The 21,249-nt window shown below is 38.2% G+C and overlaps 1 protein-coding gene across 3 annotated transcripts in view; it reads right to left on the reverse strand.

The window, feature by feature from the left end:
• ARHGAP42 (Rho GTPase activating protein 42) overlaps positions 1-21,249 on the reverse strand; it is a gene marked incomplete at both ends in the record, with an annotated part of 271,441 nt that overhangs the window by 164,012 nt on the left and 86,180 nt on the right. The window lies entirely within an intron of this gene.

Raw genomic sequence — 21,249 nt, forward strand, 5'->3', positions numbered from 1 at the left:
CTTCTAAACAGTGGCCTACAAATATGAAATATTTCAAATATGAAACATTTTTAAAATCTATAAAAAGCAAGAAATCTAGTACTGTGTAGATATACTTAGTAGCAGCCAGTAATGCAAGGTCTCCCACTGAATTCTAGAAGTTTGGGGGCCACAGATATTGAAAACAGTCTGTGTTCTGAGGGGCTACTTTACTCCCACATCCAAAGACTTTTAAATCTTTGCTACTCAATTACATGTTTTCAGAAGAACGAGCAACACTGGCATTTGGAAGCACGTTAGTAGATAGGCTCTGTCCCCAGAATCTGCATTAATAAGATCCTCAGGTGATCAGTTGTGTGTTAAAGTTGAGAAATGCTGTTTTAGGAAACTACTTGTATCTATATTGTCCTTCCTTTAATAGGAATTAGATAAAGAACATTACCTAAATTAGACAAGAAAAGGACCAATTATTCAGAAACATTTGGAGAACAAATCAAAAATAAGTAAATAAATGAATGAGGAGTTACAGAAGCATACTATTTAAAAATGAATAGTCCCAAATGGTCAGAGACTAATTCATCCATATCAAGGCTTCAACCAAATACTTGAATGAATTATTAACTGAAGTCAGAATGTCTAGGTTATAAAAATGACAGCACAAATACAGTAAAAACAAAATTTATTTTTACGTAAGCTTTAAACCTTCACTTCTATGTCCTTATTCATTAGCTCTTTGTCTCTTCCTTTACCCATACTAATAATAAAAACATTCTGGGAGAAAGATTTCTAATAAGTCTATCATAAAACTATAATAAAGACAAGTGAGGAAAGCAAATCCAGAGCCTTATCAACAAAACTCATTGAAGAAGAGAAGGAATGCTTTCTATTCAAGAATTTAACGTTTCAAGGCTGAATGTATAGCTCAAGTAGTTTCAGCATTGCTTAGCACACATGAGGACCTGAGTTCAATTCCTAGCACCACAAAATATTAATATTTAAAATAAATGTTAATGGCTGGGTCTGGTGGTACACACCTGTAATCCCAGTACTTAGGAAGCTAGAGAAGAAGATCACAGGTTCAATGACAACCTCAGAAATGTAACAAGACTCTCATCAACCTAGCAAGAATCCATTTCAAAAAATAATAATAAAAATAAAATAAAATAAAAAAAACCTGGGGATCTAGCTTGGAAGTAGAATGCCCCTAAGTTCAATGCCCAGTACCACCAAATAATAACAATAATAACAATAATTTTAATTATAATCTAGAATTTATTTTTTCTCTTTTCAGAATTACTAGGCTTCACACTATCTAAGCTACTATGAAATGCTATCTCCATGATACTTCATTTTAGATTTTATTGAGTTATATAAAAACAATCAAATGATTACTTGAGAAACTCAGGCAAATATGATAAACCTATTGATGTCCTTTTAAAAGGCTTAACTTTTTTTAAAGCTTAGAAAAGTAAAATTTTATTTTCTTCAGAAATAGTAACATTAACATAATACATGCCAGTTTTGATAAAAGAAAGCTGCATAGAAAAATATTTTACAAATTTAAAGAATTTTATAAATTTATAAAATTTAACGGGGATGTTCAAAAGCATATTACATTTTGTACTTTCTTTTGGTGAAGCCAGAAAGTTGTTTACAGCCGCTGAAGCTCTCTATTGCTGAGCCTGAAGAAGTGGCTGGCAAACCTCTGGAAGAAGGGAAGGAACATCAGAGTGCCTGCAGGTAAGTCAGAGTAGGTGACTGCAAATAGAGGGAGCAGGTACCTCACAGGTGAGAAGATAGGTGGAGAAAAAAATAGAGACACTAGCTGAAAGTCCATTAAATATCAAAAATTTAACTTCAGGTGTTTCTTTTTAACAGAAGCTGTTGGATGATGTGCTCTAATAAAACATGGAAATAAACCAAGAGCAAAGAGGAGACAAAGTTTAGAAAGTAGAAGATTCCAGTGACTGTGGAAGCCAGTGGAACTCCTAAGACAACACAAATGTTCCAGGGGAAGAGCTGCACAAAAGTCCAGAGAGAATTTTGTTCAGATTAGAAACCTATCTCCAAAAAGAGGAAAAAAGAATTGATCAATATCCTGACAGATCTGGGAGTGGTGGGAAGTTATATTCCTAGAAAATAAATAATTTAAGACTGGATTAGTAAAAAGTACATTTTTTAATTTATTTATTTATGTGTTTGTTTGTTTATTTATTTATTTATTTATTTATTTATTTATTTATTTATTTATTGGTGGTACTGGGGTTCCTGGAAACCCTTCTACCTCTTGGCTACACCCCCAGACCTATTTTATACTTTTTATTTGGAAACAGGGTCTCTTAAGCCAGCGCGGCTGGCTTCAAACCTGCACGATCCTCCTGTCTCTGACTCCCAAGCCAAGCACGGGGATTACAAGCGTGCACTGCCACGCCCAGCATGAAAAGTACATTTTTTTTTTAAATGTCCATACATGGCGACACATGTCTGCAATCCTAGTACTGGGGAGACTGAGACAGGAGGATCACAGGTTCAAGGACAGTCTTAGCAAATAATGAGGCTCTCAGTAACCTAGTGAAAATGTGTTTCAAGACAAACAAACACAATTTTAGAAAGGAAGGGATGTAGCTCAGAGGCAGAACACCCCTGGGCTCAATCCCAGGAAGAAGGAAGGAAGTAACCAAAATCAATTACTAACTAATAGGAAGACAAAGTTATACAAATAATACAATTATAATAAACTAAGTAACTGAGTTGTAAGTAACAGATACAAAGTCATTATAATATGAACAATAAAAATAAATTACCAAAGTTGCTCTAATGCTAATGAACAGAACAAGGGAAAGGTGCAGATATGACAGTGGGTGAAATCAAGACATACTTAACAATAGTATGAAGTCAAGAAAGATATATTATCAAAACTGAAAGAGATAACCAAGAGGCAGCAGGATAATCATGTTCTGGAAAGTCCAGGAGGGGAGGGGAGGGGAGGACAGTTCAAATTAGTTTTCCTGGGTTAAAACAGGCGGTAGGGATCAGATGGATGAGGGACTGTTTGTTTTTGTTAAACATAACTTTAAGCAAAAAACAAAACATGCTACGAATGCCTTCTTTTCCTACTTCATAGTCTAAAATCTAGGAGGGCATGAATTCCATATGATGAAATTTCCTAAAGGGTTAAAGGCCAAGCACATAGAAGCCTGTTGATAGCTATTTAGGAACAAAAATCTAACTTGATTTTTGAATGGCAGGGACATAGAACCTCCCACTTGATCAGCCCAGAAAACAACCAACCACTGCCGGATGCAGTCCCAGAAAGCACTATTGCACTGGCTCTGGGGTCTAGTTACCCAGGTCCATGGACCTCCCCAGAAAACCGCTCCTCTGCTCCTTCAACACTGAATATGGAGTTGACTTAAATCAGGTTTTAGGTACAAGTAAGGAAACTCAGATTCTCATTTTGCTCTTCTCCCTCCTTGTCCAAAAATGATGATTTTTTTACTTTACTTGAATAGTTTTCTGGTCTGTTTCCCATATAAGTACTATTTATAGACTCAGAAAAATATTAGTTGATTATAATGGAAATGTCTGAGGAGAAAAATTTTAACATGCAAAATGAATTGAATGTCTGGTTCCCCACAACAAAAACTACTCTCCCTCAAGCCATTTTTTGGGACTGGACTCAATCTGACAATAAATTTTGTTCCCTTTTACTTTTGTTGATTTTTCTATGAAAAGGCTTCACGGACAAAAAAGACTAAAATTGTTCTTTTTAAATACTATAGCCTTGGTTCCACAAAAGTATATATCTCTGGGGCCAAAATAAAACTATTTCTTATTTATTGTTTGTTCTATACGAGAATAAACACCCAGGAACACTAAATATTCATCTTAAAAACTGGTAAAAGTGGCCTATCGTGTGTGTGTGTGTGTGTGTGTGTGTGTGTGTGAGAGAGAGAGAGAGAGAGAGAGAGAGAGAGAGAGAGAGAGAGAGAGAGAGAGAGTGTGTGAGTGAGAGAGAGGGATATTAGATATTGTGGTGTGGTGGAATCCAGGGGCAATCTACTTCAGAATTACACTTCCAACCAATCTTTTTGTTATTGTTCTTTTTAAATACTATAGCCTTGGTTCCGTAAAAGTATATATTTCTGGGGTCAAAATAAAACTATTTCCTGCTCACTTTGTTCTAAAAGAGAATAAACAGCCAGGAACACTAAATATTCATCTTATAAATTGATATAAGTGGCCTATCGTGTGTGTGTGTGTGTGTGTGTGTGTGTGTGTGTGTGTGTGTTGGAATCCAGGGGGAGTCTACTTCATAATTATAGCTCCAACCAACCTTTTCATTATTTTTCTTTTTTAAACAGTCCTGCTGTTGTTGAGTCTTACTAGCTAGGTTGCTGAAGACAATGAGCCATCAATCAGGTGACCTGCTAACTTCTCTTCCCCTACCCCAGTACTGGGGATTGAACCCAGGGAGGGGCATTCTACCTCAAAGCTATACCTCCAGCCCCATTTTTTATTATTTATTTTGAAACAGGGTCTCACTTAAGTTGTGGAGGGACTCACTAAGTAGATTAGACTGGCCACAAACCTATGATCCTCCTGTCTCAGCCTCCCAAGTACTGGGATTACAAACATGGACCAACCACCATGCCCGGCTGCCTGCTAACGTCTTAATCCCATATCTAAAGTAGTCTCCTAAATTATTTGTATTTTTATTTGTGGTATTGAGGATTGAACTAAGAGGCACTCTACCTCCAAGCAACACCCCAGTCCTTTTTTATTTTGAAACAGAGTCTCCTAAACTGCTAAATTTTTGAGGCTATCTTCAAACCTGCAATCCTTCCGTCTCCATCTCCCAAATCCTGGGATTACAAGCATATACCACAATGCCTGGCTTAAATTTGGGGTTTTTAAATATAATAATAATATATAATAATATATATATATATTTATATATATATAAATATATAATAATAATATAATAATCTTAAAATACTTCAATAATAGTTTGCTAGGCATGGCAAAATAGAAAGAAAATAGAAATTAACAATCCCATAAAGTAGGCATAAAAGATTCAAGGTATTATCATATAACATGGAGTTTAGGAGAACAGGCTGATAATAGGATCTCCAGTTACTTCCCTACCTTCCACCCTCAAAATCAAACAAGAATCTGAGAGAGTCAGGCAGAGCCAAACCGTCAACAGTGCCCAGGCAGCCCTTTAAATGAGGGGCCAGTGTCTGCATTTCTGGGGCACGGGGCCTACAAATATCTTAAAATATCATGAGCACTGCAGGGACTTTATTGTTCACCAGACCTTGAACACAAGATGTATGAAATAACTCTTCCACTACCCATCACAGGGCTTCATACAGAACAGCTACTCATTTTGTGTGCATGCTTGAGGCATACTTCTAAGACTACTTAAGCAAAAATCTGAGCAATTTTTATTACATGTAAATTTAGAATATCCAAGTATAAGTAATTAATTTATGATGTTTCATATTTTGTTACTATTTCTATAAATAACAAGCACTTTACTATTTGAACCTTGGGTCCAGACTAACATTTACTATGAAAATTGGTCCTGCCATTACAGATTCTGACCCTACACATCTCTTATAACAGGAACTTGATTTAATGAGAGTTATATCCCCAAAACAATACCAGTGGGTTTTTAATAGATGGTGCTTAAATGTATTAACAAGTTTAGCAGTACATTCCCACAGTCTATGTGCTCTACAAGGAAACATCAGCTTTCAGTAAGGATACAAGAAATACTACAATAAAGACAGGCCAGATACTTTGGAAAATTATGTTAGCTATCTAAAGTCCTGCCACCTGCACAAAACTTTCCTGGCTGTATTCATTAGTAATAATCTCTCCCTTTCCTGTCCATCTGGAGCACATAATTATTGGACTGCTATCCAAATGTAGTTTCATACATAAATTTTAATTTTCCAACAAATTATTAAGGTCAAGAATATTGTTATAGGCTTCCCTTTTATCTCTGTAACATAATATTGGAAAAACACTTTTGAAACAAAAGAAACCTATCATTCAGTATATTTATGACAGGTCCTGATATATAAGCATTCACAAAATCAAGAGTTTAACTGTACCCCAGACAGTGATGAAGTATGATGATAGTGTCAATGTATTGAGACTCTGTTCTAAAATAAACATAAAATAGGGCTGGAGCTATAGTCCAAAGGTTTAATCCCCAGGACCACAAAATAATAAAATATTTATTTCTTAACTTAATCTTTCCAGCAGTCTTAAATTCACCCTACTATTGTTGGGTTTTTGTTTTGTTTTGTTTTACTAGAAAATCTATTTAGTGTCTGGTGAATACCCCAATATGATCTTAGTTTTCTATGTGGAAGCAAGATGTAGGCTCTGGCCCTTTTTCAGTTATCTTTCTGGATTATATTCTCATAAATAGTAGGAAACGGACAATAAAATACGAATTTGACTTTGCCAGAGCTGGTAGGTTGTTCATCTTCTTCTAGATCTAGGCACCCTGAGAATAATAAAAGTAACATTGACATATGTAGCTAAGTGACCCCCAATATCACACCAAAAACACACACAGTGATCTGACTGGGCATCACAGCATGAGCACTGCAGCCTTAAAACTTCCAAATGAGAGAATTTTAATTGTTTGAATAGTGTATGTGTATGGGGGCGGGGGCTGAGGACTGAACCCAGGGGCATTGTACCTCCAAGCTACACTCCCAGCCCCTTTTATGTTCTATTTTGAAACAAGGTCTCACTAGGTTGCTGACAGCCTTGCTTAGTTGCTGAGGCTGGCCTCAAATCTGCAATCTTTTTGTTTCAGCGTCCCAAATACCGGGAGTACAGGCATGACAGGCATTCACCACTGCCCTCAGCTTAACTATTTGAATACTTAAACATCAAAGATAGCACACAGACTTCAGTAAACAACAAAGTTTTCACTGAGAAACAACTAACCCAGACACAAAGCAAGAAGCATAAATAGCCTGAGACATCCCTGAATAATAAATACCAGGTCAGCAGTACAGATGGAGGGGTATTAAAAGTGACACTAACTTTCCCACCAAATATCAGGTGTTTGGGGTAGCAATCAACACCACTACCAACAGGCCATCCACTTGATCTGCCAATATCAGCAACCACAAATTCTAGTTGTTGTTTTCTGAGAGCTACAACATCAAATAAGCCTTTTCCACTAAATTTGTGACTTCAAGCTCCATGGATGCCTAGTCACAAAGCCAATAAAAGGCTTCTTAAACCAACAGAAAAGAAAAACTCCAGGGCTCACTGATTAATGCTGGCAGGTCACTGTAAGTCCACCTCAGGACTCAGAGGCACACATCTTTCTTCCAACACCTCACAATCCCTTGGAATCTAAGGCCTCATATAAAAACACATGGAATTTTAGTTATCTCTGAGGTAACTAAGCCTCATTCTCCACAATATCCTCTTTGTGGTCAGACGTTTTTTAATTGCCAAACACAAATCAAAAACAGAAGCTCATCTTGAAAACAAGTGCCTGCAAACTTGCATTTACATCCCACTTTTACAACCTATCAATGCACCTCAGTGCAGCACTGCATTCAGATGAATTAGGTTTAGATACACGTGACATATACCAAGTTGGAAAAGTTTATAAGTCGTTAGTTTATAGTTTAAAAAATAGTGTAATATGATAGCATAGTTTTCTGAATAAATACTAAAGAACAATAAAATTCACAGCCTACAAAAAGAGGTAAGAAAATTAAACTTTTGTGGAACTTACTAGACTCTGCAGAGAATTCGGAAAAGCCTTGTATCTACTTTCGGGCTTGTCTGTTACCATCAGAGGTGCTGTAATTGGTCTTAATATCACCCAGATTCCCTGCCTATACAGGACTACATAGGAAACCTGTGAGGAATCAATCCATGCTTTGGAATCTACTGGCTGACTGTCAAGAGATTTCTTTATGCTTTTTCTTATTTATGCTTATCCTCCAAATAAACTATAAACTATATTATAAACTATATCCAGTCTCCCCACCCCTATTCCTCTTGCCTCTCTCAGGAGCTGGGTCCTGACAGTCCTTGGATTCTGTGACATCCTCAACTATATGTCAATGTGGGTCCCACACTGCCTGCCACTGCACATGTGGGCTGAGACTCAGAACTTGTGGCCCAATCTTCCATCTTTGCTCTCTCTTTTGGCCCACTGGATACTCATTCTGGTTTCTCCCATCCTTGCAGGCAATAACAGCTGGCCTCAAGAAGAAAAAATCTTCTGTGAGCCAGAGGCTTGACTATGAAAGAGGGCTGCCTCTAATTCTCCATGTTGTTATGATCACCAGCAAAAATTGAGAATTATGACTCTAGGGTGCAGGTAATGATGGATGTAGAGAAACAATTTTAGACTATGTATCTGGTAGTTTTTCTTTATATGTTCCCTAAATGGAAATAGGGCCTTTTAGTAATATCTACTTTGAAACTGTCCAACTATGAGGAAGTTTGGTTGAGGGATCTGATGCATTCATTCACATATATACTTTGTTTATATCTATGTTCTGTATATGGGTTGGGGTTTGGCTCAGCAATAGAATGCTTGTTTATCATAAATAAGGCCCTGGGTTAAATCCTCAGAACCACAAGAAGTGCTATAGGAGTGTTATATATGTATTACACAAAAAAGGCCACATTTTGGCAAATGAATACTTACAAATAAAAAGGTATAATCTTTCAATATCATACAATTACCAAACCTGATTCAGCAGGGTTTCCCCTAGATTTCATCATACTCTTATTACATCAAATGTATTTTATTGGGTTTCTTCTCTCTCTTTCTCTCCGTGTGTGTGTGTGTGTGTGTGTGTGTGTGTGTGTGTGAGTGGACTGAACCCAGGGGTGCTCTACCACTGAGCTAAACCCCCAGCCCCTTCTCCCAAACACTAGGATTATAAGCATGTGACACTACATCCAGAATAACGTCACCAGAATTCTTGAGAAGACCTTTTAATTGAGATTTGTTAAGGCATTAAGCACCATTGTGCAACAGAATGGGCTGCAAGTCATATATTTTGCTTTCTTTACAAGCACACACTAAGGTTTTAGTGAAAATCAAGAACTGCATAAGTCTAGTATTGCCTTGTTTTGTTTGTTGTTGTTGTTGTTGGTGGTGGTGGTGGTGGTGGTAGTGGTGTGTGTGTGTGTGTGTTTGTGTGTGTGTGTGTGTGTTTGGGGGGGGCGGGTTCTCACTAGTGTTTAACCTGTCTCCCAAAGCCAAAACAATCCCCAATTCAGAAACTATTCTCCCAAGTGTGAGAACCTTCATATTCCAGAGCTCCTTTACTTAGAGGTAGTAGTGTTGTATGTACTATCTAATTTAATGTCCACACAATGAAATGCAGGACAGACTTAGGCACTATCTTCATTTTCCAAGGGAGGAAGGGAAGATCAAATGGCTTGACACCCTGCCCAATGAACCCACAGCAAGTAAGTAGAGAAGTAGGTATTTAATTTTGATTATTTGATTCCAAAGTCCATTCTTCTCCAGCAAACCATTATTGCCAAGGGTGTGGGGGGAGAACAGCAGTGCCAGCCTACTGCCCCACAACATTACAGGGGGAAAGGAACAGCCTTATCGGCTTTAAAGGCAAACAGTCCCAGAGCTGTTTGGGCTGGAAAGGGAACCAGGCGCCAAGTCTCCTGCCTTCACAGGAACAATGGGCAATTTGTTGCTGACAAACAGGCACTTACACCTCCACTCCCCCAACTGACTGACTGCCATCAGGAACTGGCCGCCCAGCAGCCTGTGCATTCCGCAGCCTGGAACAGCCATTCACACTCCTCTGAACCCAGTCCTCTCGCCACCCCCATGAAGCTTCAACATCCGCTTCCTTGCCCAGCCTCCCTTTTCCACAACCTCTTGACCTCCAGCGATCTCCTGGCTGTAATTCACACACCCACAAGGACACTGAAAGTTCAAGCTATCTTACTCCTTTAGTTTTGTTTTTTTGGCAATCCTCTTAGTCAACTCTAGTTTACTCCTAATCTTATTTCCCACAGAGGCTATCTGAAAAGAATGTTCTTTCTCAAGAACCCAACCCCAAACCCCCCTCACTCTTACCAGATGTACTGGTCTCCTGCTTCTCTGGGAGTAGTTCAAATCCTTGGATGTGCAGTCTCTATTCATTTTCTTTAATTTGCCTCCTTTATAGAAAAGGGGCCCTCTTCCTCTCAGATGTCATTAACTCCCCCACTCAGCTTCTAATCTCTCACTGCCCCTTTCCCCCTGCTATAATTTCCATCACTTCCCTTAGTCTACAAACTTAGGGGCCTACTTTCCTAATGAGAGAAGAGAAACAGGAGGAACAGGGTAGGAGAAGGAGATTTATTTGTTTCAGGTCCTAGCACTGGGTAAAGATGTTTACTGCTTGGAGTATACCATAAAAAAAAGTCACCCTTAAAAACCCAAGCCTGGCTGGGTGTAGTGGCACATGCCTGTAATCCCAGCACTTAGGAGGCTAATCACAGGTTCCATGTTTTCCCTTTACCTACATTTCTTTGCTGCATGTTACCTAACCACCAGGTCCCAGTTCAAATAATGTCCTCTTTGGGGACACCTGGTGTCCTCAGCCAGGAGCCCATTCTCTGGCTCTGGTGTTCTTGAAGCAGTTTTCTTCTTCCTAAGTGCTCAGCCTGTTCTCCTTAGTACACAGCAATTATATCATAAAGTTATTTTTAAGCCCCACTTATTTTGTAAGCCCAATAAAGATAAGATTTTGTTCAAGTCTGTATGTACTATGAGGTTCTTTTATGCAGAAGACTCATTAATGACAGAGAATTCCAGAGAACCCAAAGTCCATATCAGTACAAGCCACATTTGTATATCATTTTAATTTGAAAAATATTTTTTTCCTTATCTGGGAAATTTCCACAGTATCAACTCCCGCCCATGAAAACTATCTCTATTCTAAAAACAAAGCTTTTACTCAGGCAGTGACGGGGAAGAAATGAGGAGGTTTCCCTACAAACACATGGCATCTCTAGCTTTGGTGACTCCGCTGTTTCAGTACCCAGTATCTGGTGATTAAAAAAATACAGATCTGGAATAGACCTCCAACCCCAATACCCATCCAACTGAGTCTCTGTATAAACCACGGCCTATTGTTTAAAATAGTGGTTTCCACAGACCACCTCTATAACATTAAAGGTTCCTGAGGCCCCAATCCAGGGGAGTGCGCCCCTGTCTAGGTCTGGCGTGGAGCCCAGGAATCAATGTAAGCCTCTATACAACTGATTCTGTGACCATACAGTCTGGCAATTTCTGATTTGAGAAATAAGATAAAATTAATGCTTTGTGTGAGGAATTAAAGGCTAAAATTACATATAAGTGGAAGCCAATGTATATCGCATTAAGATTTGTTAGGATCTCTGCTTCCTTGCTTAAACCTCATCTGTATTTGAACAGCAGAAATAATACTTTCAACCTCCAGAGATGTCCCAGGTCTCAGGAATCAAGCAGGAGCCCAGAATCCCACTGCCCACAGGCCCTCTCCAGGAACTCCTGCCACCTTCTCCCTGTGACATCACAGTTCTGTCTTCAAAAGCTGATTTCAAAGCAGATGCAGAAATTTTCTTCTACTCAACAAGGGTGAATAAATGCCACAAAGGAGGAACATGCCAAAAAAAATAGGACCAGTAGTGTGAACATTGAAAAATGACATATCATCACTATAACCTTTTCCCAAATAACAAAAGTACAAGCTATTTCTCTAACACCTTACACAAAGCACTATTTATTTCTCTAGTGCCTGATATTTAATAAATGATAAAACATTTTTCTGTCATTAAGCAAAAACACCCCAAATTATAAAACTAAAAATCAACTCAGCATGGTACTACAAGCCTGTAATCCCAGTATTTAGGATGTTAAGACAGCAGGATCACATCTTCAAGATCAACTTCAGCAACTTAGCAAAGACTCTCACAGCCTAGAAGACTGTTTCAAAAGCAAAAAATAAAAAGGGCTGGAGGTACAGCTCAGAAGTAGAATGCTTCTGGATTCAATCCCCAGTAACCCTCCCATGCACACACGCACAAATCTATAAGTCAATCATATGAATTCAATTTATGAAGCCAATTCTAGCCATACATACAATAAATGAGAGGTGCTGAGGGATATGTCAGTGCATAAAAAGAGCACAAGTATCTACAGCTTCTATTTAAACTGTCTCTCTCTGCCCAGTTTTTTCCTGGGTCCAAGGAAAAAGACATCTTTAAAGAAGCTTATCTGGAGCATCCTTATGAAATCTTCTATAACACAGCTGCCAAATTAACTTTTGAAAAATGTAAATCAAAGGCCAGATGTGGTGGCACATGCCTGAAATCCCAGTACTTGGGAGACTGAGACAGACAGAAGGATCAAAGGTTTAAAGCCACTGCAAGATAGCTTAGCAAGACCTTATTTCAAAATAATAATTAAAATAGTGCTGGAGATCTAGCTTAAAGGTAGAGTACCCCTGGGTTCAATTCCTAGTACCACCCACACACACACACACACACACACACACACACACACAAACAAACAAAAAAAAAATGCAGATCTCTGATTAATGCTTAGTAATGGCTTCTCAGTACCTTTAGACTGACATTTCCTTCGTCTACCTGGCCAGTCCCTTCACATGCCATTTTCCCCAGAGCTATCTCCTTTCCCTCTCCAAGGCTTCTTTCATCCCTCCCTAAGAGCTGGGATGCTCTCCCTTTGCTTTCTTCGCCTCCTTCTTCACTCATCTCTGCCTGCTTTAAGAATCACTTTCACAGGGAGGCCTGTCCCTCAACTTCCCACCCTCCTAACCCGGCCTGGTCTGTCTTAAATATGTCCTCAGACTAATAATTTACTTCTATAGCATTACCACACTCAACACAATTCTGACTTCATTGTCATTGGTCATTTAATGTTGGTCTCCCCAACAAATATATAAACAAAAATTACCTAAGCCACTGATGGTGTCTTAGGCCTGCTTGAACTTGAGTGTTTATTGAATGAATGAGTTTTTCAAACAGGAAATGCAAGCACAGGCAGGTTTAAGAATGGCAAGTGAAAGCTACAAACAGGTTTCTCACTGTAATTCCTACTCCTTTTGTTTTAGCATACTGCTATTACACAACAGCAAAAAAAAAATATATTATTATTAGTCTTCAACAAATCATGGTGGCCATACTCCTCCATGTGCTACACAGTCCAGTCTAGGTGGATCAAGTCACTCAACTTTTCTATCCATCTGTGCACATCCCAGAAAGCACCAGAATTATGGATTATAGGGTTACCAAAAAAATGCTATAGTAGATAAGTTCACAAATACCAGAATTTGCAAATAATGAGGATCAATTGTATTTTACTATATCACAAGTTATAGTGTGCCACCATATTTATTCCACTCTAGTCTTTTTAGGAGAGATTATTTTTGAGAGACTAAATCACTAATCATAGATAATAGCTATTTCACTCCTTATCTACCCATCCTAAAATAAGCCCTTTTAAAGCTGTTTTCCTAAAAAAGGGATATTGTTACCCTCTTATCCTTCAGCAAACTTTTTTTATAATATGCTTTTATTGGTGCATTATAGTCTCACATCATAATATAAACCAGGTTGAAAATTATATATATGCATATAGCACTTGGTGCCCCGCCTCATTTACTCCTTCCCAATTACGACTACTGAGATTGACCTTGGTATACTCACAAATGTACACATGGTTGACAGCAGTGTTTCCATTAGTGAACCTCAGTCTCCCTCCTCTCCTTCCCTTAGACCTCCTCCCTGGCTCCACTGAAGTTTCTCCTCCATTATCTGGAGTCTCTCTTGTATCCCTATCACTCCCTAGCTTGCACATCTTATCCTTCAAAACATGTATTTCATGAAGGCAAAAGCTTTGAGTACCCTTTCACCATCAAGTTCCCAGAAAGACAACCAGTGCTTAAAACATAACAGCTAGTCAATAAATGTTGCACAAATTAAAGGACAACAAAAGCACTTTAATTCTAGTTTAAAATTTATTTTAATATTTATATTAGTATAAGAGAACTCACAAATGTTTCAAAAATACATTTGGAAATTATATACATATATATATATATACACACACACACACACACACACACACATATATATGTTTGTGTGTGTATATAACTATATAAACTATTCCTCAAAATTTATTTATTATTATTACCGGGCATGGTGGTGCACACTTGTAATCCTCACACTTGGGAGGCGAAGACAGGAGAATTGCGCAGGTTCAAAGCCAGCCATGCTGGATTAAGAGACCCTGTTTCCAAATTTAAAAATATATAAAATAGGTCTGGGAGCGTAGCCCGGAGGTAGAAAGGCTTCCAGGAACCCCAGTACCAAAAAAAAAAAAAAAAAAAAAAATTATTTATTATCATTCTAAAAAGATCATGAGCTGGATATGGTAATACATGCCTGTAATTCCAATACTTGGGAGGCTGAGAGCGTAAGATCACAGCTTCAAGGCCATCCTCAACAACTCAGTGAGACCCTCAGCAACCTAGCAAGATCTTGTTTCAAAATTTAAAAAGTATTGCCGGGCGTGGTGGCGCAGGCTTATAATCCCCGTGCTTGGGAGGCAGAGACAGGAAGATCCATGCAGGTTTGAAGCCAGCCTCGCTGGCTTCAGAGACCCTGTTTCCAAATTTTAAAAAATATAAAATAGGTCTGGGAGTGTAGCCTGGAGGTAGAAGGGTTCCATCCCCAGTACCATAAAAAAAAAAAAAAGTAAAAAAGTAAAGGGAGGGGGGATTTAGTTTCTAGGGCTAATCCCTAGTACAACACACACACACACACACACACACACACACACACACACACACACACCAAAATATATCTAAGTAAATACAAATTTTACTTTTATTCTAAGTATAACTTTAAAATTCTATTTATGTGCTGTAAAGTGATTTGTTTCTATAAAGGTTTAATAGCTTTTACAAGGAGGCTATTCACTTACCAAATATTTATTAAGCCTCAGCTACAAATGAAACTCTAAAGCACTAAGCAGGAATAGAAATGTGAATAAAACTTACTTTCTGGCTCAGATGAGCATACACTTTGCTGGAGGAGATAGACTGAGCCCTGTGTGGAAAAAGACTGAAGTACTTTGTATACTTCAAAATCACAGTGGCACACACCTGTAATTCCAATACTTGGGAGGCTGAGACAGGAGTATCCCAGATTCACAGTCAGCCTCAGCCACTTAGTGGGACACTCTACAACTCAGTGAAAACTTGTTTCCAAATAAAAAATAAAATAAGGTTGTGGTATAGCTCAGAGGTAGAACACCCCTGGGCTTAACCCCCTGTACCCCCAGGCAACTAAGATATCAATAAAATATATATTTAGGCTTGAAATGACAAGTTATTATATTACTTTTTTTCTTTAAAGCCTAAAACTGAAAAACTAATTAAATTTAGTTTCAAATTAAATTTAAAATCTTCTTTAGAATATAGGTGATATGACAAAAGCATATTAAGAAAGGAGTACTGCCTAAAATGTACAATCTACCCAGCTGCTTCCATACTTAATGGTGGGTGGTTTCTGTGTGGGCGCAAAAATAAAGCTATTTTTTTTTAAAAATTGAAACCAATGATTCAATTGTCCAACTGAGGCCTATTAAAATTAAAATATGCATCCTCTGCAGAGTTCAAAAGAAAATGTTATTTATATAAACAATTTAGGCATTTGGAAGTACTCCATTTTAATAGAGCACTTCCTGATTTATATAATCACATTTAAACGGGTTATAATGACGGTTTGTAAAAACTGATGGATTTCTTTTTTCAATTGAGCAAATGAGTAGGCAATTTGTTTTTTGAATTTAATAAAATATCACAGGTCCTTTTTAGAATAATTCAGTTGTGTTTGGTATTAGTATTATCTCTGATTTACAAATTTGTTTCCAAATAATTCCCCAAAATGAGTTACATGTTGGTATACATCTATACATAATGGTACCACTCGACAAGTACTAAGAGCATCAGAATGCAGGAGTATTTGTAGGTTATAACCAAATTCTAAAGAAAATCTTAACAGACGCATTTTCGATTTAAGGTAAAAAAGAAAATATTTTTAACTAAAATGATTAAGTACATATTCTGGGTTTGTAATATGCCAGATATTTTTAACATGAAACACAGATTATCATCTCTCAAAGTACTTCTATACTGCTTAAGAACTGCTTCAAAACACAGAAAACAAAGTGTTGGCCACACCTCCCACCTGGACTCATACTGTTATTTATCATTTGGAAAACAGGATCAAATATTTTTACACCTGGCCTAACAGATGCATTCTCAAAATTAGTACATTTACTTGGCTAAAGATTTCATGCATTTTTCCCACAGTAGTTTCTCTACCAAGAAAACTAAGCTTTTTTTTTTTTTTTTTTTTTTTTTTTTTTTTTTGGTGGTACTGGTGTTCCAGGAAACCCTTCTACCTCTGGGCTATACTCCCAAAACTATTTTTAATATTTTATTTGGAAACAGGGTCTCACTAGGTTGCTGAGAGCTTCACTAAGTAGCTGAGGCTGGCTTCAAACCTGCGCGATCCTCCAGTCTCTGCCTCCCAAGCGTGGGGATTACAAGGGTGTGCCACCACGCCCAGCAAAACTAAGCTTTTCTAACCACCCCACTGAATATAACTTTACTTGACAAGCTGGGCGTGGTGGCGCATGCTTGTAATCCCCACGCTTGGGAGGCAGAGACAGGAGGATTGCACTAGTTCAGAGCCAGCCTTGCTGGCTTAAGAGACCCTGTTTCCAAATAAAAATATAAAATAGGTCTGGGAGCGTAGCCGGGAGGTAGAAGGGCTTCCAGGAACCCCAGTACCACCAAAAAAAAAAAAAAAAAAAAAAAAAAACTTTACTTGACACCTTTAGAACAAGCAAAGATCACTCTGAGGCTTGTGTGTGAACCAAGCTGATTTCACACTCATAGGTAGTCAGTCACCTTGCAACTATACCCCACTGATGCACATCCAGCTTAAGAGGTAATCAAACAACAAATATTTGCAAAGCACTGCTGGCTCAGAGAGAAACAATAAAGCTCCTATGACTTGAATTGTGATTATTTAATACTCAATTCCTATAGCCTTACCTTTCAACATAGTTTCCTAAAGACAAAGCAGGAAAGAGTAAAAAATGTAAGGAGTATCCCAGACAATGCCATATACAAAGCTCAGTTCAGGTTTGAGCTAACTCATCCATCAAACTATATATACAATATGTAAAAATACTTCCAAATAAAAGCTTATCTTTGCCAAGCATAGTGGAACACATAGTAATACCAGTACTTGGGTAGCTGAAAGAGGAGGCTCACAGGTTTGAAACTAGCCTTAGCAACTTAGCGAGACTGTTTCAAAATTAAAAAACAACAATAGCTGGGCGTGATGGCGCACACTTGTAATCCCAGCATTCGGGAGGCTGAGACAGAAAGATTGCGGTTCATGGACAGTCTCAGCTCCTTAGTGAGGTCCTTTGCAACTCAGTGATACCCTGTTTCAAAATAAAATATAAAACATAGGGCTCAGAGAGAGAATGCCTCTGGGTTCTATACCCAGAACCCCCCAAATTAAATATATATATATATATATATATATATACATTAAATACACACACACACACACACACACACACACACACACACACACACAGAGGCTGGGGTATAGCTCAGAGAAAGAATGCCCCTGGGTTCAACCCCCAGTACACCCAAAAGGGAAAATAAAGTTTATCTTTAAAAATGCAGAATGTACTGGGGCATGAAGCAATCACCTGTAATCCTACTACTTGGGAGGCTGAGGAACACAGGTTGTAGGTCAGCCTATACAACTTAGCAAGATCTGCTTTAAAATTTCAAAAAAATTTAAAAGGATAAAAATAGCTGGGGGTGTAACTTTGAGGTAGGAGGACTCCTGGGTTCAATCTTCAGTAACAACAATAACAACCAAAAACCAATATGTTCTTAATGCTGCCTATTAGACACCATCCTTCTTGCTATGTCTGCATATTTGTACTCAAAGCAAAGTAAACATGGGAACAAGCATATACTAGTTAAGTCAGAAATAGCTGGGTGATTAACACAATATACATTTTGATCTTAATTACCTGACTGCCTTGTCTCTGCTAAGAATTTAGGACTATAACCTCAGTTGACAAGTGGTGGTATGGTGCCTATCTCTACTACAAGAATGTCCTGTTTAGGTGTGTCTAAGAAATGAAGTCCCCAACTAAAATATTTACTAGCAAAATAACTCTCCTTTTTGTAAATGTTTAATCTCTTGAGTGCAAAGCTCATACTGTCCAAGATTTTACTAAGAGTTATCCTGGCCATCATACATCTCTAACCAAGCTGTTTATGTGCAACTGCAAATGGACTTGCCAATGATTTCCAAGATTACAGAGAATGAATAAACTTTGCTTCATATGAATGATTAACACTTTTATTAGCACCAGTTCAACTTGACTAACAATATTAGAATTTTTTTTTTAATCTAGACTTCTATCCTGGGGATATAGCTTCAGTTGTACAGCATTTACTTGGCATTTACAAAGCCCTGGGTTTGATCTCCAGCATGAAAAAAAGGAAATGTAGGCTTCATTTAAGACTTGGGCTTAAAAATGATTTTAATTCTAGGCACTCAATAAAAGAACAAAACAGAGTAACTTGAATGTTCCGTTTTGTTATAGAAATAAATTCTGAAGTAATATATTAAGATGAACAGCCTTTATTTTCCTATACTCTAAAGTCCTTAATTAACCTACCAAAAAGCCCATTTCACAGGCAAATTCAAAGTAATTATCTCTGAATTTCCAGATGTTTGAACTGAACCACTGTACACTGTTTTCAATACAATGGGATTTTATTTCCTGTACAGATAAGACTTTTATTTCCTACAGTAAGGCTGGAAGGCTGTATGCATGTTTCATATGGACACATTACCAATCCCCATGTATATATGTGCATCAGGACAAATGCAATGGGCCTTGTGTTCCTTCCTTCCTTCCTTTCTTTCATTTCATTTCATTTCATTTCATTTTTTGGTGGTACTGGGGGTAGAACCCAAGAGGCTTTCTACCTCCGGGCTATACTCCCAGACCTATTTTGAATTTTATTTGGAAACAGGGTCTCACTAAGTTGCTGAGAGCCTCACTAAGTAGCTGAGGCTGGCTCGGAACCTGTGCGATCCTCCTGTCTCAGCCTCCCAACAGTGGGGATTACAGTGCGCCACCACTGGCTTGTGTTTCTGCATTGACATGTATCTTATTGTATAATGATAGCTAAACAACAATACATTTTCTATCAATTCTACCCTAAAAATGTATTATTTGAGGAAAACTGAAGCTTGTTCGGGTGTTTAGCCACTTCTCTTCCCTCACTTACCAATTTCTAAGTCCCAAGTGCCACAACCTATATTCCTAACTCAATGTCTTTTCAGTTCAAAACTCCAAAGCAGTGCAAAAAATGAGCAATGAGAACAGCAGTGTGAGGTAGGCTGGATGGACTGGACAGGCAGCTTCCTATTCACCCCATGCTGCAGTGAGCAGATGGAAAGGAGCAAAATGAAGAGCTCACTTGTTGTTCTCTTAACTTTAGAGAAGAGAGAAGCAGTGGCCTCTTGCTGCTAATGGATGGAAAGGAGGGTGTTAAAACAGAGACATGATGCTGTCCTGCTGGGGACTTCAGTCCTGGAAACAACAGGACTGTTCTCAGAGCCACAGGAATTCCCCACTGGGTCCTAGACAGACAGACATATTTTGCTTCCTCTGAGCCAGAAACTTCTCTTTCTCCCTCTCTCCTCTCCCCTCTCCCCTCTCTCCTCTCTCCTCTCCCCTCTCCCCTCTCCCCTCCCCTCTCCCTTCTCCCCTCTCCTCCCTCCCTCCCCCCCCTCTCTCTCTCTCTCTCTCTCTCACACACACACACACACACACACACACACACACACACACCACAAGGCCAATAGGTCAGCTACACGCCTACACATTTAACAAACTCTCAGAAAAACTTAGTAAATTATACTGCTTTGGAATACCATGTTCTTTTTTATTACTTTACTCAAAATTTGTATTTCCTCTTCTTCCACTGCAAGTACATGGGAAACAAACATCTCACCCCTCTTCCTGATGCCCTTCCCCTAGCCCCATCCCCACTATCCCTGCCAGTGTCAGCTCTACAGAGCACTCTGCACTGTCATGGCTTACTGACAGAAGATGAGCTTTCATGTAAGTCATCAAATTCTGAAGTTATGTTATCAGTACATCTCAAGACCATTCTGGCCAACTGCTCTAGATACTACTAAATGCTAGCAGTTACAGCTGTCCTTGCTTCCTTTTTCTTACATAACATCAGAGAAATAAGGAAGAATCTGAAACCAGACTTCCACAAGCTAAGGATAGCTAAAATGCTGTACTTTCCCATGTAGAACTGCAAGTGATTAAAGCATTTTCAAGGGTAATCTTGATACTATATCCACACCAGCCTTTCACATTGGTCTCACTGATACACAAAAAGTAGGGAATGTCTTATAATTCTCCATGTTGGGTTCTACTTAATTATTTATGTATTTTAAACTGTTCATAATGAATTGGTGGATCATAAAAATGTCAGATGATTAGAATATAAGAATATACCTATATTTTACATTAGTTGCTTCAGAAATCATTTCCACTGATAAATCTTTTTTTCTCAGGGCAAGGAATGTGGCTCAGCAGTAAAGTATGTGCATAGCATGCACAAGGCCCTGCGTACAGTCCTTAGCACCACTAAATAAATAATAAAACCTTTTCACCCTAAGGCTTTCCCAACAAAGCATTGATATTTAAATCAGACTCACAGTACATAGTACTTAAGTAAGACTCCTGATCTAAAATTGGCAAGTAACTTTATCCTTACAGATTACTCACCAACTAATCTCCAATCTATCATGCTTCTCAAATCATTAAACATTACAATTTAATATTTATTGCCTATCATAAGCCTTCACCTACTGATCAATCCAAATCTTTCAAATCTAATCTGCAAGAGTCACACGACAATGTTCATTTAACCAAACCAGAAAGAGTCAAAGAGATCATCACTGTTGAGGTATCATGTTCACCTTAACTGGGAAAATACCTAACATCTGCTGGAAGGCTGCATAGCTAAGTGACTAAAAACCCAACTTCTGCGGTTAACATATCCATGCATGATTTTAAGAGAGATTTTAAGA

The sequence above is a fragment of the Muscardinus avellanarius genome (assembly GCF_963383645.1).
Source record: "Muscardinus avellanarius genome assembly, chromosome: 1".
Classification (NCBI taxonomy): Eukaryota; Metazoa; Chordata; class Mammalia; order Rodentia; family Gliridae; genus Muscardinus; species Muscardinus avellanarius.